This window comes from Canis lupus, chromosome 12, assembly GCF_048164855.1.
Source record: "Canis lupus baileyi chromosome 12, mCanLup2.hap1, whole genome shotgun sequence".
NCBI lineage: Eukaryota > Metazoa > Chordata > Mammalia > Carnivora > Canidae > Canis > Canis lupus.
Genome location: NC_132849.1, coordinates 60,036,172 through 60,050,735, shown reverse-complemented (window position 1 = coordinate 60,050,735; position 14,564 = coordinate 60,036,172).

Here is a 14,564-nt window from a genome sequence, read left to right as displayed (position 1 = left end):
ATGAAAGAGGAAAGATGGATTTTAAGAGAGAAAAACTTAACCCCAAAGGGGGGAAAAAGAGTAAATAGGCAAATTCCCAGGATAATTATAAGGGGAATTCTCATGGGTATAGCTACGCATAGATCTAGCTTGTTAGGGAACAACAGAAGACTCCTAATGAATGTCTTCCTGGAAAAAAAGAAAAATTCAATGTGCTAAGATTTACCCTCTGGTTAAGGAGGTGTAGAATGCATTATTTATGGATACTTAGAAATATGAATGAGTAAAGAAATAAAGTATTAAAACAAAATGAATCAAAATGTACAAGAAGGAGAATGATCATCATAATGCACATAAGTCATCATTTTGGGGGGAAGGAGGTTGTGGACATATCTATGACTGTACATGTCTACACTGGTCAGGGTAGTTATCAGTGGCCTATTCCCCATAATAGGAAGTCAATAGGTAACAGCTAAGATGGAAAAAAAATCAAGACATAGAAGCATATGGTTGCTTTATAGAACTCTGTGGGTCACTCCCACAGGAAAAATCACCTAAAAGGGCTGAAACGGCCACCTCTTTGAGGTAGGAATAGAAATGACAGTGGTGGAACCCGGTCTCCCATATCTGTTACAAACATCATTGTGCTACTGGATTCTAAAATGATGTGCTTTGCACATCTTTGACTACATTAAAAGAAAAACTTATTATCTCTGTGTGTCTGTGATTGAAATTCACAACCACTATCGAAGTTATGAGTTCTTCTTTTTTTTTTTTTTTCCTGGATTAGCTGATAGTCCAAGGGATGCTTTGGGGAGAGGGATAAGAAATAGCTAATGAAAGAGTAGCACAGGGTCCGGAAAACAGAAATTCTAGAAAGGGTAGTGAGCATTATCTTTACCTTTACCAATTTGTTTATTGTGTGTCCAGGCTGAGGAGAACCCACTGCAGGGCACAGGCATGTCAGTACAAGTTTCGTGACCATCTAGAGCTAAAGAATATAAGTGAGCAAGGGGGAGAAGTAGACTCTGAGGTAGGGGCATAGGCCATCCTTCCACGGTCTTTTCAGAGGATGACTGAAATCAGAGCCTTAACCAGAATTTGTGTAAGTTGAAGAAATGGAATACCACGAGATCCTGAAACAAGGGATGATCAAATTTCAACTGCTGGAGGAGGGAGACAAGTCATCTTGAAGGCACAGGGGGAAAATGATGAGAGGAAAAGCCAGGGAGGCAGGGGAGAGATTTACAGAGGATGATCCGGGAAACCCAGGGTCCAGGTGAACAGCCCATGGAGGACAGCAGGGGCTTCCTCTCAGGGCTCTCGCTCAGTTTACAATGTCCGCTACAAATGAGATCACTTCAATTAAATATGTGTGTGTGGCATAATCATGTGCTGCCACCCTTTCATTTTCTAAACTGCTGTCCCCAAGACAGAGGTCAGAGAACAGAAAGAACGTCTGCTAGAAAATAAATCAGAGACACCCTGGTCCACCCCTCCTGCATCCACCAGGAGCCCTGGTTTCTGGAATCTCCTCCAGGGAGAACAGCCCTCCTGTTCTCCACGAAGGTCAGCCAACTTCTCAAGTATTTTCAGGTCAGGCATTGTGTTTATTCCCATATTCAACAAGCATTATTGATCACCTAGTGTGTAACAAGTGCAGCGTCTGCTCCCATGGGCATATTATTCAAGGGGGTGGACGCACATAACGAACAGATAGACACACAAGCAACCCATTGAGTGTTACGTGGGGAGGTAAAATTGCAGAGCTGTGATAGAGAGAGCAAGCTTTGCCTGGCAGCCTTCCAGTGTGGCCTCTGAGGTCCTCGGCCCCTGGAATTCACATCCCATGTGGTCCTCAGTCCTTGAGTGTTGACTAGTCACTCATTGTTAGAAATTACATAGGGCAAAAGTGATAGAACATCGCTTCTGTTATGAGGTTATAAAAGAATCTGACTTCTCCCTTACTCAAACTCTCTCGGGCCCTTTGCATGTGTTTGCTCTGACGGAGCAAGCTGTCACGTCGTGAGTTGCCCTATGGTTAGGCGAGAACCTGAGGGCGGCCGTCGAGGGACAGAAGCCATCAGATAAATTTCCCCCAAGGAGCTGAATAGCAGCAGTCACCACATACGTGAGCTTGGGCGCAGACCCCTCCTCAGCCAGGTCTTCAGAAGAGAGAGTGTGCAGCCTCTGTTAATATCTTGTTGGCACACTTTCGAGATCCTAGGCAAAGGACCCAGCAGAACCATGTCTGGATCCACAGAAACTATGAGAAGACAAAAGCGTGTGGCTTTAAGTTCCTGAGTTTGGGGTAATTTTTCTGCAGCCACAAATAACTAATGCCCTTAGGTATAAGCTCGTCACTTCCTCTTTTTCAAATCCATTCAGATCATCTTTGTTGTTTTAATTGAAGAATTTAGTACCTTCTTTCTGCTTTTGTATTTTGGGTCAACTTAACCATTTTATTTTGTCCTTGCTATGTGACCTAATTGTTCTCTGCTCCTCTGTCTCCTTTCTTGCCTTCTTTGGTTTGATGGAGAATTTTTATTTTTATCGTTCCACTTTTTTTTCTTGCCTCTTTAACAGTTTGCAACCTATAAGATGTTCTCTAATTTATCAGTCTATTGTCACCATTCCCTTTGCTCTTAGACCTTTAAGTATAGGACACATAACTACTTCAAGCTGTGTCCATTACCTATCCGTGTAACTGCATTTCTGTTGTCTGTTGATTTATCACAGTCTCGTTCCTCACACCTTGTTTTGTGGGGTGCCTGTTTACTTTTGTGTGCTGATTGTAATATTTAAGACTATTTCTAAGAAAAAGTTGAGGTATATGAAAATCAAATATTTCTTAACTGAAGATCTTCCTTTCCTTTCTATGGCTATGGGAGAAATAGCCGTATTTCATATTCCATATTGCTAGGAATGCGTTAATCCCAAATTCAAGGTTTGAGATTTCCTGAAGACCCAAGAGTTGCAAGCACAGGCTGGCACTCACACGAGGGCTGATTAACTTCAGATTCCTACTTAATTTGTGGTTGAAGCCCTCTGAATACCAGCTTCAAGCATGGCTGGGCATTGGGTAGACACTTAGCATTAATTTTTCCATCCCATAATGTTGCTATTGCAGATGTTCCTTCTTGATTAGCTGTTGCCCACACGAAAAAGCCTATGTGAGTATAAGGCTTACCTCGTCAGAGTATCGTCTACCCTTAGCTTTTAGCTCAGTTATTTCTTATTATGTTACTAGCTCTTTGATGTGTTCAGAATTTTCTTACATTTAATCCAGCATTTTTGTGACTGCTGTCCTCTGTGAAAGGATTTAATTCCCTAACTTGCCATTTCTAGAACTGAAAGTCTCTTTATCCATAATTTTTATAAAAATACTTTTCATAAGAAAAGTATTGAGCCTGGGGGGCTCAATCCTTTAAGTGTTGGCTCTTGATTTCAGCTCAGGTCTTGATCTCAGGATCATGAGTTCAAGCTCTATGTTGGGCTCCACACCAGTGTGGAGTTTCGCTTAAAAAAATTTTCAAAAAAAGAAAAGAAAAGAAAAGAAAAGAAAAGAAAAGAAAGGAAGGAAGGAAGGAAGGAAGGAAGGAAGGAAGGAAGGAAGGAAGGAAGGAAGGAAGGAAGGAAGGAATTTAGGAAGGAAGGAAGGAAGGAAGGAAGGAAGGAAGGAAGGAAGAAAGAAAGAAAGAAAGAAAGAAAGAAAGAAAGAAAGAAAGAAAGAATCAAATAGACTGAGTCCCATGTATCTTATGGTTTTGTCACTATTATAATTAGTGTATTTGTTTTATATCTTATTTGTCTTTGAGGGCAAGAAAACCATATCATTTTTCATATGATACTAACTTACCTAGTAACTTTGCTAAATTATCACTAAGTGATAGTTTGTTTGTTTTTAGAGTTTCGTAAATTTTGTATGTAGACAACTTTATCCGCAAATAAGGATTTTGTTATGGGACACCTTGATGGCTTAGTCACTTGGGCATCTGACTCTTGATTTGGGTTCAGGTCATGATGTCAGAGTCCTGAGACTGAGCCCCACATTGGGCTCCGTGTTGAGTCTGGAGCCTGCTTGAGATTCTCTTTCCTTCTCCCTTAGCCTCTCCCTCTGCTCTCTCTCTAAAATAAATAAAATCTTTTAAAAATCTTAAAATTTTTTTTCTTACCATATTACTAATTCTTATATGATATTTTATTTCTTTTTGTTGTTGTCATTGTAGTGCATTTTCTGGTACCTGAAGAAAATGTTGAAAAATAAACTTTGGTGATAATGAGAATTTTTATCTTTTCCTAAATTTAATGCAAATTTTTCTATCTTTACCAGTAAGTATGATGTTTACTACAGATTTGTGATAGATGCCATTCTGTAGTAAAAACAAAAACAAGACACTTGCATTTTGTATCCAATATCTAAAGAATTTAAAGTCTAGAATGCTTAGTAAATTTTCTAAATCATTTCTTCATCTATTAAAATGATATTTTTCCCTTCAAATCCATGTCATATCATGCTGGTAGATATTTTGATATTAAGCCATCAATGTGTTACTCAGATACACCCTACTTGATCATTTTAATGAAGTGCAGATTGAATTTAATGAAATTTTATTTAGAATTTCTATACCATTCTCCATAGATGAAGCTAGTTACATTCTTTACTAATGAAAACAACAATAACAACAACAACAACAATAATAATAAAACTAACCTAATCAATCACAGACAGAGCTAGGAACTTCTCTGTTCTCCTACTTTTCTATCAAATTGACAGTACTGAGTGAAAGTAGGTTCTGTATCTTTGTTAGGAAACCGTTTTATTATCAGCCAGCTCTAATGAAAAACACAAAACAGAAGTCCCTCTCCAAACAAGAATTACCTTTCTTAAAAAAATACATAAAAAGGGATTTATATTACATATACCATTTGTCCTTGGGAATTTTAATATCTTTATAAAGATGAGCCTTCTTAATAAAAAATATAATATTCATTTCCATTTGTCACATTCTTGCATTTTTCTGATGCTTAGAAATATTTTTAAATGTTCCTGTTGTAGGTCACATATATCCTAAGTTTATTCTTAAGTGGTTTGTTTTGTTGTTTTTGTTCATGCACTTTATTTCTTCCACTGTGTGTGTGTGTGTAAATATACATATATACATGTAAATAGATATATTCACAAATGGAAGCCATACCAAACCCCCTTTAATTATATATTGCATATACTCCCTACATTAACTAAATTTTCTTACTGTTGCTACTATTTTTCATACAGAAATATAATCACATCATCCACAAATAGTCACTTGCATTGCTTGTTTTCAAAGTGTTATGTCATTGGTTTCTTTCTCTTATTTAGATGGACTGGCCAGTTTCAAGAAGTGAGATGTAGGGTACAGGAAAAAAATAAAAATAAACCAGTTCTAGGTCCCTGTCCTCACAGGGTTGAATGCAGGATTGGAACATAAAGAGTCTGAATAAATGTTAAGACTGTCACTTACCCAGCTTTGCTTTTCTGTATAGCCCACCTCACAACCCGCCATTTATTGCATAATTATTTAGGAGTTTTGGTTTCTCTCCCCATAAATATGCACACGACTGGGGCAATGATTCCGTGTTTGAGGTCATTGCTGTCTCTGCAGGGCCTAGAAAATGTAGGCATTGACTCAATATCTGGTGATGAATTAAAGCAAAAGTGGACAAATTAGAGTCACAAGCTAAATCCAGCGAGGAGACCTCATTTTGTAAATGAAGTCTTAGGGGAACCCCGCTTCTCCCACTGCCTCGCACATTTTCTGTGGTTGCCTTTCACTGCTGGGCGAAGTCGATGACAGCTTCAGAAATCCTGTGGCTCCGAAACCTAAAACAGGGACTCTCTCTCCATGGACAGAAAAAGCCCACTGAAGGACAGACGTCTGAAAACGAGATTTTTCTGCCTAACAGGCCATTGGCATCAAATTTAGTCGCAATCTGGGAAAATTATGTGTTTAGCTTCCGATGTAATCAGAGGTGGCAGGACCTGCTTTCTTTCCCCCAAGGATGCGCAGCTTCCCTGCTCAGGTCAAGGGCCCCGTCACTTTTCTCCATGTTGCCTCGCAAACAGCACCGCGTCTCCGTGGGCTGCTGCCTGGTGACCAGGGACCGAGGGAGGACAGGGGAAGGGGGGGAAATCCCAGACACCCCGAGATGGAGAAGCTTCCAGGGCAGGCAGGTCTCCTGCTCCCCCAAGGAACGGGCCCCTTTTGCTCCCCCTCCCCAGGTCCCCTCCCCGGGTCCCCAGGCCCCTCCCCGGGTCCGCAGCCCCCCTCCCTGGGTCCCCAAAACCCCTCTCCGGGTCCGCAGCCCCCTCCCCGGGTCCCCAGGCCCCCTCCCCGGATCCCCAGCCCCCTCCCCGGGTCCCCAGCCCCCTCCCTGGGTACCCAGGCCCCCTCCCCGGGTTCGCAGCCCCCCTCTCCGGGTCCCCAGGCCCCTCCCCGGATCCCCAGCCCCCTCCCCGGGTCCCCAGCCCCCCTCCCCGGGTACCCAGGCCCCCTCCCCGGGTCCGCAGCCCCCCTCCCCGGGTCCCCAGCCCCGTCCCCGGGTCCCCAAAACCCCTCTCCGGGTCCCCAGCCCCCTCCCCGGGTCCCCAGCCCCCTCCCCGGATCCCCAGGCCCCCTCCCCGGATCCCCATCCCCCTCCCTGGGTCCCCAGGCCTCTCCCCGGGTCCCCAAAACCCCTCTCCGGGTCCCCAGCCCCGTCCCCGGATCCCCAGGCCCCCTCCCCCGGTCCCCAGCCCCCTCCCCGGGTCCGCAGCCCCCTCCCCGGGTCCGCAGGCTGCGCTGGGTCAGCTCCGGGGCGATCCGGTGAATGTCCCCCCGCGGGGCCCCAGGACCGAGTTAGCCTCGGGGTCGGCGGCTGCGCGGGGCGGTCCCTCGCCCTCGGGGCCGCGGAGCCGGGACGGGGAGCAGCGCGGCGGGGGCTTCTGAGGACGCGGACCCGGGATTCGCCCCGCCAAGCCGCGCTCGCCACCAAATAAGGCCGCTGGCGACAGGCCTCGGGTCCGCTGCGTGCGGGGCGCCTGGGCCGTGGGCGCCGGGGTGCGGGGGCGGGGTGAGGGGGGGGAGGTGCAGGGGGGTGCGGGCGGGGGGTGGGAGCAGGAGTGCGGGGGTGCGGGCGGCATGCGGTGGGGGGGTGGGCGAGGGTGCATGGGTGCGGGCTGGGGTGGGCGGGGTGCGGCGTGATGCAGGGGGGGTGCCGGCGAGGGGTGGGCGGGGGTGCGTGCGAGGGGTGCGTGCGGCCAGTCCTACCCAGGCCTCGGGACCCCAGCGCAGGACTCACGTGGCAGCCCCCGGGGCCGCTGCACCTGCCGCCCTCACCCCCGCCTGGGGGCAGCTCCCCGGCGCCCCGGGGTTCACCCCTCGTCCTCCCGGATCCGCAGTCGGGGAGCCCTCTCTGCTCGGGGTGTACGGCAGTCGTCCACGGTGACCAAACCAAGAACATGCGCTCCCCTCCACTGCACACGTCACATGCACACCACGTGTATACACGTGCAGGCCGCACACATATACACGCCACATACTGCCACACACCACAGGCACACACATACCACATGCCTACACACACCACATACATACACACAGTGCCACACACACTACATAAACATACATACACCACACACATGCCACACACATATACATATATATACCACACACACCACATACATGCATACACAGCTCATGTGTCCATGGGCACATACATACACACAGATACATGTAACACATGCCCCACATTCATGCCATATATGGGCACACCGCAGTCACAGTACGGATGCAGAGACTACACACACATACATACCACACGCACACCACACACACATCACAGACACATATTCACATATATCCCCATATGCCCACCATACCACACATGCACTCCACACCCATGCTCATGCTGCACACAGACCATACACACACTCCTGCTACACACACGCACAGAAGCATGCGTGGCTGCATCTTCATCTGTCGCTCACCCCGCCTGGGCCTGCCAAGGGCTGAGAACTGGTCTATGACAAGTGCCGAGTCCAAAGCCGGAGGAAGGAGTGCACCTCACCTACATTATCCCTCGGTCAAGGGGAGCCCAAGCAGCCAAAGTGCTTGGTTAATTCTGACACACACATAACTGCACGTAGCCCCGCTGCGACCTTCCCTGCTAACTCTGCACCTGATGCACTGCTCCGCACTGCGCCTTGCATATATGGCCATCACTTGGGGTTATTAACTGGAAGGATCAACCGATACCCGGATGAGCAAATGACTGAATTCCTACTTCACAGGGCAGAGAGCTAAGGGGAACACGGAGCTTCGATCGGCCTGCATGTCACTGTTTTTATTTGGTCCAAGCAGAGAGCTGCATAACCCTGCAAACTATCCTATGCAGGAGACATGGAGACCTCGAATTAATTCCCCGAAAAGCACATCACCCGTGATGTGTCAATGTTCAAGGCCAAAGCTAAGACACTTGGGCAGAAACGGATGAAAAGGGAACTTGGCTGTGACTCAGTGAGGTGGAGCCTCACATCTGCCAACTGTTCTGTTTGCTCAAAGATGGAGAAATAGAAGACCCATTGTGAAGTCCTGAAAAAAAATTCACGAGATGACAAAGAGTTAAAACCTCAGGTGAGGGATCCCTGGGTGGCGCAGCGGTTTAGCGCCTGTCTTTGGCCCAGGGCGCGATCCTGGAGACCCGGGATCGAATCCCACATCGGGCTCCCGGTGCATGGAGCCTGCTTCTCCCTCTGCCTGTGTCTCTGCCTCTCTCTCTCTCTGTGACTATCATAAAAAAAAAATAATAATAATTAAAAAAAAAAACCTCAGGTGAGGTCGTCCTTTCCCTTCACTAGCCGCAGCTCTGCAGTTGCCAGTGAGGGGGACTGCACTTAAACATTTTGCACCTAGGCGTTGCTTGAACTCGGCTGGTGAGGGAAAATTAAATTATGTCAGCAACACATTTTAAACGCAAAAATAAGAGCTATGGCAAAGACTGCCAGAAGCACTGACAACTCCCCTAAGGACTTGTGCTTTTTCTCCCAAATACTGAAAATAATGGAAAGAGCAGACACCTCAACATGCCAAGGAAAACCCATACTCTGTGTGGGAATCACATGGCAGGGCGCTCGCGGTGACCTGTTCATTGTCACCCAGGAGGGGGTGAATGAGCACCCGTGAGGGGCCAGCCTTCCTCAGAGACGGCTTCCCCAGTGTCAGGAGAGCTGGTGGAGGCCCCACAGGTGACAAGTGCGGGACCAGGACTCCAGCCACCTCTCCCCAGCCCAGGCCCAGTGCTCTCCCCAGGCCCCAGAACCTTCCCTGGGGAGGGGAGGGACCGGCCCAGCTGGTCCCCACTACAGGCACATAAAGACCTGTCCCTGGTGTCCTACCACGGCACAGCCTCCTCACTATGAAGCGCTTTATGAGTTCCTCTTCCACACTCGATTTCATCTTTTAATTTATACTGATATTTAAGCAAAGCAAAAACTTATAGAGAGCAGATAATAACATTTGTTAACTCTGGTGCCAAGCATTGCACTAGAAACTATGAATTGGTACCTTCAGCTTCACATGGCTTCTGCAGCCTGGCTCTCACTTGTCTCCGTTTCACTGATGGTGAGGGTGAGGTGCAGGGAATGGGTGAAGTCATGCCTAAAGGTCCGAAGCCCAGGCGTTCTCTATCTACCACGTGGCTGCCTTTTGACATGTCCTTTTGAAGTATGTTTGTCAGATACGATTTGCCATACCCGAATTTTCCTTTGTTCTCTCAAGTATTTGCAGTTTTTCAACTCCCCGTTGATATAAACATTCTGGAAACTGGCAAGAGGAGTTGCGGTTGGCATAGAGAGAGGACAATATCGTCGGGTGCCGGTCTCTGAAGGCAAGGGCTTATGAAGACAGCATGGCTAGAGAACCAACAGGCTGTGGGTGAAGATCCGTGAGCCAGCAAACAGAACAAACAGTAAGAACAGGACAGCTGACCGCATCATCGTTTGGGCTCAGTCAGGACCCTGCAGAATGTCACTGTTGATTACAATGGATTCGGAGCAATGAGGTGCTTCAGGCTCTGTATTTTACAGACAGAAGACCTGAGTCTCGGAAAGGGAGAGGGACTCGAGTTTGTATTCAGTTAATAAAAGAGATGGGACAAGAGTGTCTTGGTACTTCTCACGAGTGTTTTCTCTGCTCCTGATTTCATGGAACACCATGAAGACATGGTAACAGGCTGCCAGGTGGATGAGGTAGGGGGGCAGTGGCAGCGTGGCTAACTTGCTGTCATCTGCCTTTGTAGCCCATGCACTCCCAAGTTCTGTTGGAGTGTGTTGCTGTGCCATGTTCTCCCTGCCGCACGCACCCACAATCACGGGCTTCCACCTTTGAAGGAGGGCCTACTCAGTGGTTCAGCTTTTATGAGGTGCTTTGGATAAGTCATGGACATTTATTCATAGAAGAAGAGACTGGAATTCAGAGAGGTTGATGGTCTTGCCCAAGGTCATCGATGAGAACTGACACATCCAGGATTTGTACCTAAATCTGTTGTACTCTGAAGTCCAGCCTTTCTCCACTTCCAGAATGCCTTTTTCTAAGACTTGGATAGCCAAGGCATCTCACTTACCCACCAGAATCAGAAAATAAGGAGCTTCTCCACCATAGAAATTCTGTTCGTGACCAAACTTTATGATTACAAGCACAACATGTCTAAAATCCCATTTTCATTTAATAAACAATACCAATCACTTCATGAACTTATGAAGATTACTTATGTCATAAGCAATATATTCTGCTATGGACTATTCCAAGCACATTACATACATTGAATTTTAATAACCACATCATATAGTTACTATCATTATTCTTATTCTACTGATGAGGACACTGAAGCCCAGAGACATCCAGTAAATTATCTAAGATTGCACCACTTATAAGTGGAGGATTCAGTATTCAAATTCAGCCCAAAGTCTGGACTTTTGAACACTGCTTGATGGTCCCTCTATCATTCTGTGGAAATCTTAATAACATACGGTATACACATCTTAACCTTCCTAAATTGAGAACATTGAACCTGGCTGAGGCTTCATATAGTTCTCAGCCATCTAGGTGAGCTTAGAATGTTACATCCACTAGGTCGTGCCCTCTAGTGCCCTCAGAGATAGTAAACTGAAAGGAATAAATTTCACCTCATCTGGCCCGGACTGTTGTTCTCATGGAGTTCTTTCATATTTGTACAGCTCTTCTATGTACTCCTTCTGCTACCTTCGGTCACTAAAGATGGCTATTAATATATTAATAGACACTATTCATGACTTTATATTATAATAATTATCTGGCTATGTATCCCCCTGCAAGATTCTCTTACACTGGGGATCCCTGGGTGGCTCAGCAGTTTAGTGCCTGCCTTTGGCTCAGGGTGTGATCCTGGAGTCCCGAGATCGAGTCGCACATCAGGCTCCCTGCATGGAGCCTGCTTCTCCCTCTGCCTGTGTTTCTGCCTCTCTCTCATGAATAAATACATAAAATCTTAAAAAAAAAAAGATTCTCTTACACTAATACAGTAAAATGCATGAGCTTTGTGACAGTAATATGTTTCCCATAAGACTTTCTTTTGATGGATTCAGTGGCATATCTTGGCTAGATGTGGCCATATGAGGGCATGACATCATTTAAGATGCTTCTATAAGGGGCTTCCTGACTCAGAACCTCGGAAGGGAGGCATGTCAGTCTCGGGGAAGGAGACTCCATGGAGCTTGGCTGATGGAAGGAATCACCACATACACAGATTCAGCATTGTCAAGCCCTCTAGGACACAGTCATCTCATTATTGTGGAATGTCCCTCCCTGCCAAGCCCCATGTACTATAGCAGCTGAAACTTTCACATACAGAATAGCAGAGACTCCTCCAGAAGAAAAGAAGCAGAGCCAGTGCTTGATGTAGGCTTTTGACATTTAAAATTGGGCAGTTTTGGGTTTCAGCGATGCTGCTAAAAACCACATTTCCCATGGCTGTCCTGAACTTTGACTCAGAGCCTAAATAGTTGGCAGAGGTGTGGCTGGCTCTGAAGTTTCACTTGGCAGTAGCTTCCTCTAACCATTGGGTCTGCAGCCTGCCATCCTCTCAAGGTGTGGATGTTTCAGATCCAAAGTCAGTAATCACCCAGAAGCCCCTCTCCTCCCCTCTGGGTCACAGTATAGCAGTGGTTCTCAAAGAGGTCCCCCTGACCAGCTGCAGGAGCATCACTCAGGAATCTGTCAGACATGCAAGTTCCCAGCTCCCATCCTAGACCTGCTGAACCAGAAACTCTGGGGTTGGGATCCCAGAAAGATTCAGGAGCTGTCCTTTAACAAGTGCTATAGGGGAATCTGAAGCTCGTTGGGCTTGAAAACCACTGCGATAGGAAAAAGGAAATTGGACAAAAGAGCCAAACAAAATGAACTAGCATGACTCATGAGACATCACCGGGCAGGTTCATGTGGAGGAAAAGAGATTGATGTTCCTGTTGTCTGGTTCTGTCCCAGTCTTGTCTCAACTATGCATAACAGTGGCACTTGACAGGTATAGTATACATATAGGATATTGGTCCATCAATAATATGTGGACCCACGGGATCCAGAGCTCATCCTGTATATTCTGTGGTGAGAAAGGCAGGGAGGACTTTGCAGAAGACTTTACCTTCCCCAGCTAATTCCAAGGGAACTTCCCCAACTTCTGTACTCATCATCATGCCGATGATGTGGGGATGTGAGAAGAAATACATGATAGCTAGAAGTTGGGTGGACCATGTTGTTAGGCCTCAAGGAAATTCAGAATGGACAACAGACATCATCCCTCAATCCTCTCTGCCCCCTCTTCTTTTGCCCTTGAATTAGTGCATGAGCAATGCCTCTCTCTGCTACTCAAGGAAAATAGATAAGCTCAGCCAGACCAAGAGGTGAGCAGCTGAAGGGCGCTGGAGGATGCGCTTTAGTCCTGGGCTGCAGGGAAGAGATTAGGCATCCATCTGGCCCAAGCCAAACAAAGGTATATTGATCTAGAGCATTGTTATATAAAATACCAGACTGTGTGGTGTAATAAATGTAATTTATCGCTCACAGTTCTGGAGGCTGGACATCCAAGATCAAGGTACCAGCAGTGCTGCCTTCTCCCTGTGTTCTGACATGGCCTTTATTCTGCGTACGTACCTAACAGGTATCTCTTCCTCTTCTTAGAGGGACATTGGCTATCTTGGATTAAGATCTGGTTCTTAATTTTTTTTTTAATTAATCGGAGTTAAAATAAGAAATCTGTTGTATACAGAACCAGATCCATTCTACCCTCGGGACCTCATTCAACCTTAATTACCTCCTTAAAAACCCTATCTCCAAATATTGTTACCTTAGGGGTTAGGGCTTCAATACATGACCTTTGCAGTCGGTGGGGGGTGGGGGGAGACATAATTCTTTCCAAACCAGAAGGCGATGTCAGTGAGTAAATGGCAGACGCCCTGAAAAGGCACTAGCTAACAAAGCACCACATGAGGTGAGATGGGATAGGAGGGGAGTCCTAGTCCACTCAGGCACTGTACCCTAAATCCCTCCTCTCAGGGCTAGCCTGTGTGCTGGCAGAGGCATCCCAAGTCCCCGTGGTCAGCAGGAGGCGTTCGCACATCCTCATTGGGCAATTGTGCCACACTGTACTGGGGAGAGAGCAAGAAGATAACAAAAACATATATATATGGAACAACCAAAAAGAAGTATGAAAAATCTGAGTGAAGGGCAGCCTGGGTGGCTCAGCAGTTTAGTGCCACCTTCAGCCCAGGGCTGATCCTGGAGACCCGGGATTGATCTCCCTGCATGGAGCCTTCTTCTCCCTCTCCCTCTACCTCTGCCTGTGTCTCTGCCTCTCTCTCTCTCTCTCTCTCTCTCTCCTCTCTCTCTCTCTGTGTCTCTCATGAATAAATAAATAAAATATTTTTAAAAATCTGAGTGAAGTGAAAAGAAAGGAAAATAGTAAAATAAGACTGTGAAATGAATGACTGTAGTACAGAAAAAGTAACGCTGAGGGATTTTACATAATTACGGATAGTAGCCTCCATCATTCTAAATCCCTCACAACTAAAGCAATGGGAAGATATGCCCCTTACAAGGTTTGGATTATTTATGGGATCAACTACAGACTCTTTGAGGATTTACTCTGCTCACTGCTGTCCCCTCACCTCCCAACACTTTTCACAGTCCTTGACACATAACTCAATAAATACCCAGTGAAGTCTCACCCTGCAGAACTCAGGACTCTCCTTCGTAAACCCTATGAGCAAATTCCTTATAATAAATCTCTTTCTCTATGTGTAGATACATGTGCATCCTATCGGTTCTGCATCTCTGGGGAACAGCCACTGACACAATGAGTGAATTCGCTTTTTAGCACTGAGGTTTGAGGGAAATTTCTCTAGCGAGTCTAGAACACACAGTAATTACTGAAATGTATGCTAACGATGCTGTTATAGTAGATTCGAAAGTATCAGCAGGTAAGTTTCTCAATGTTTCATGTGCATTTAACCCCTCTTCCCCAGCCCAAGGTGATTA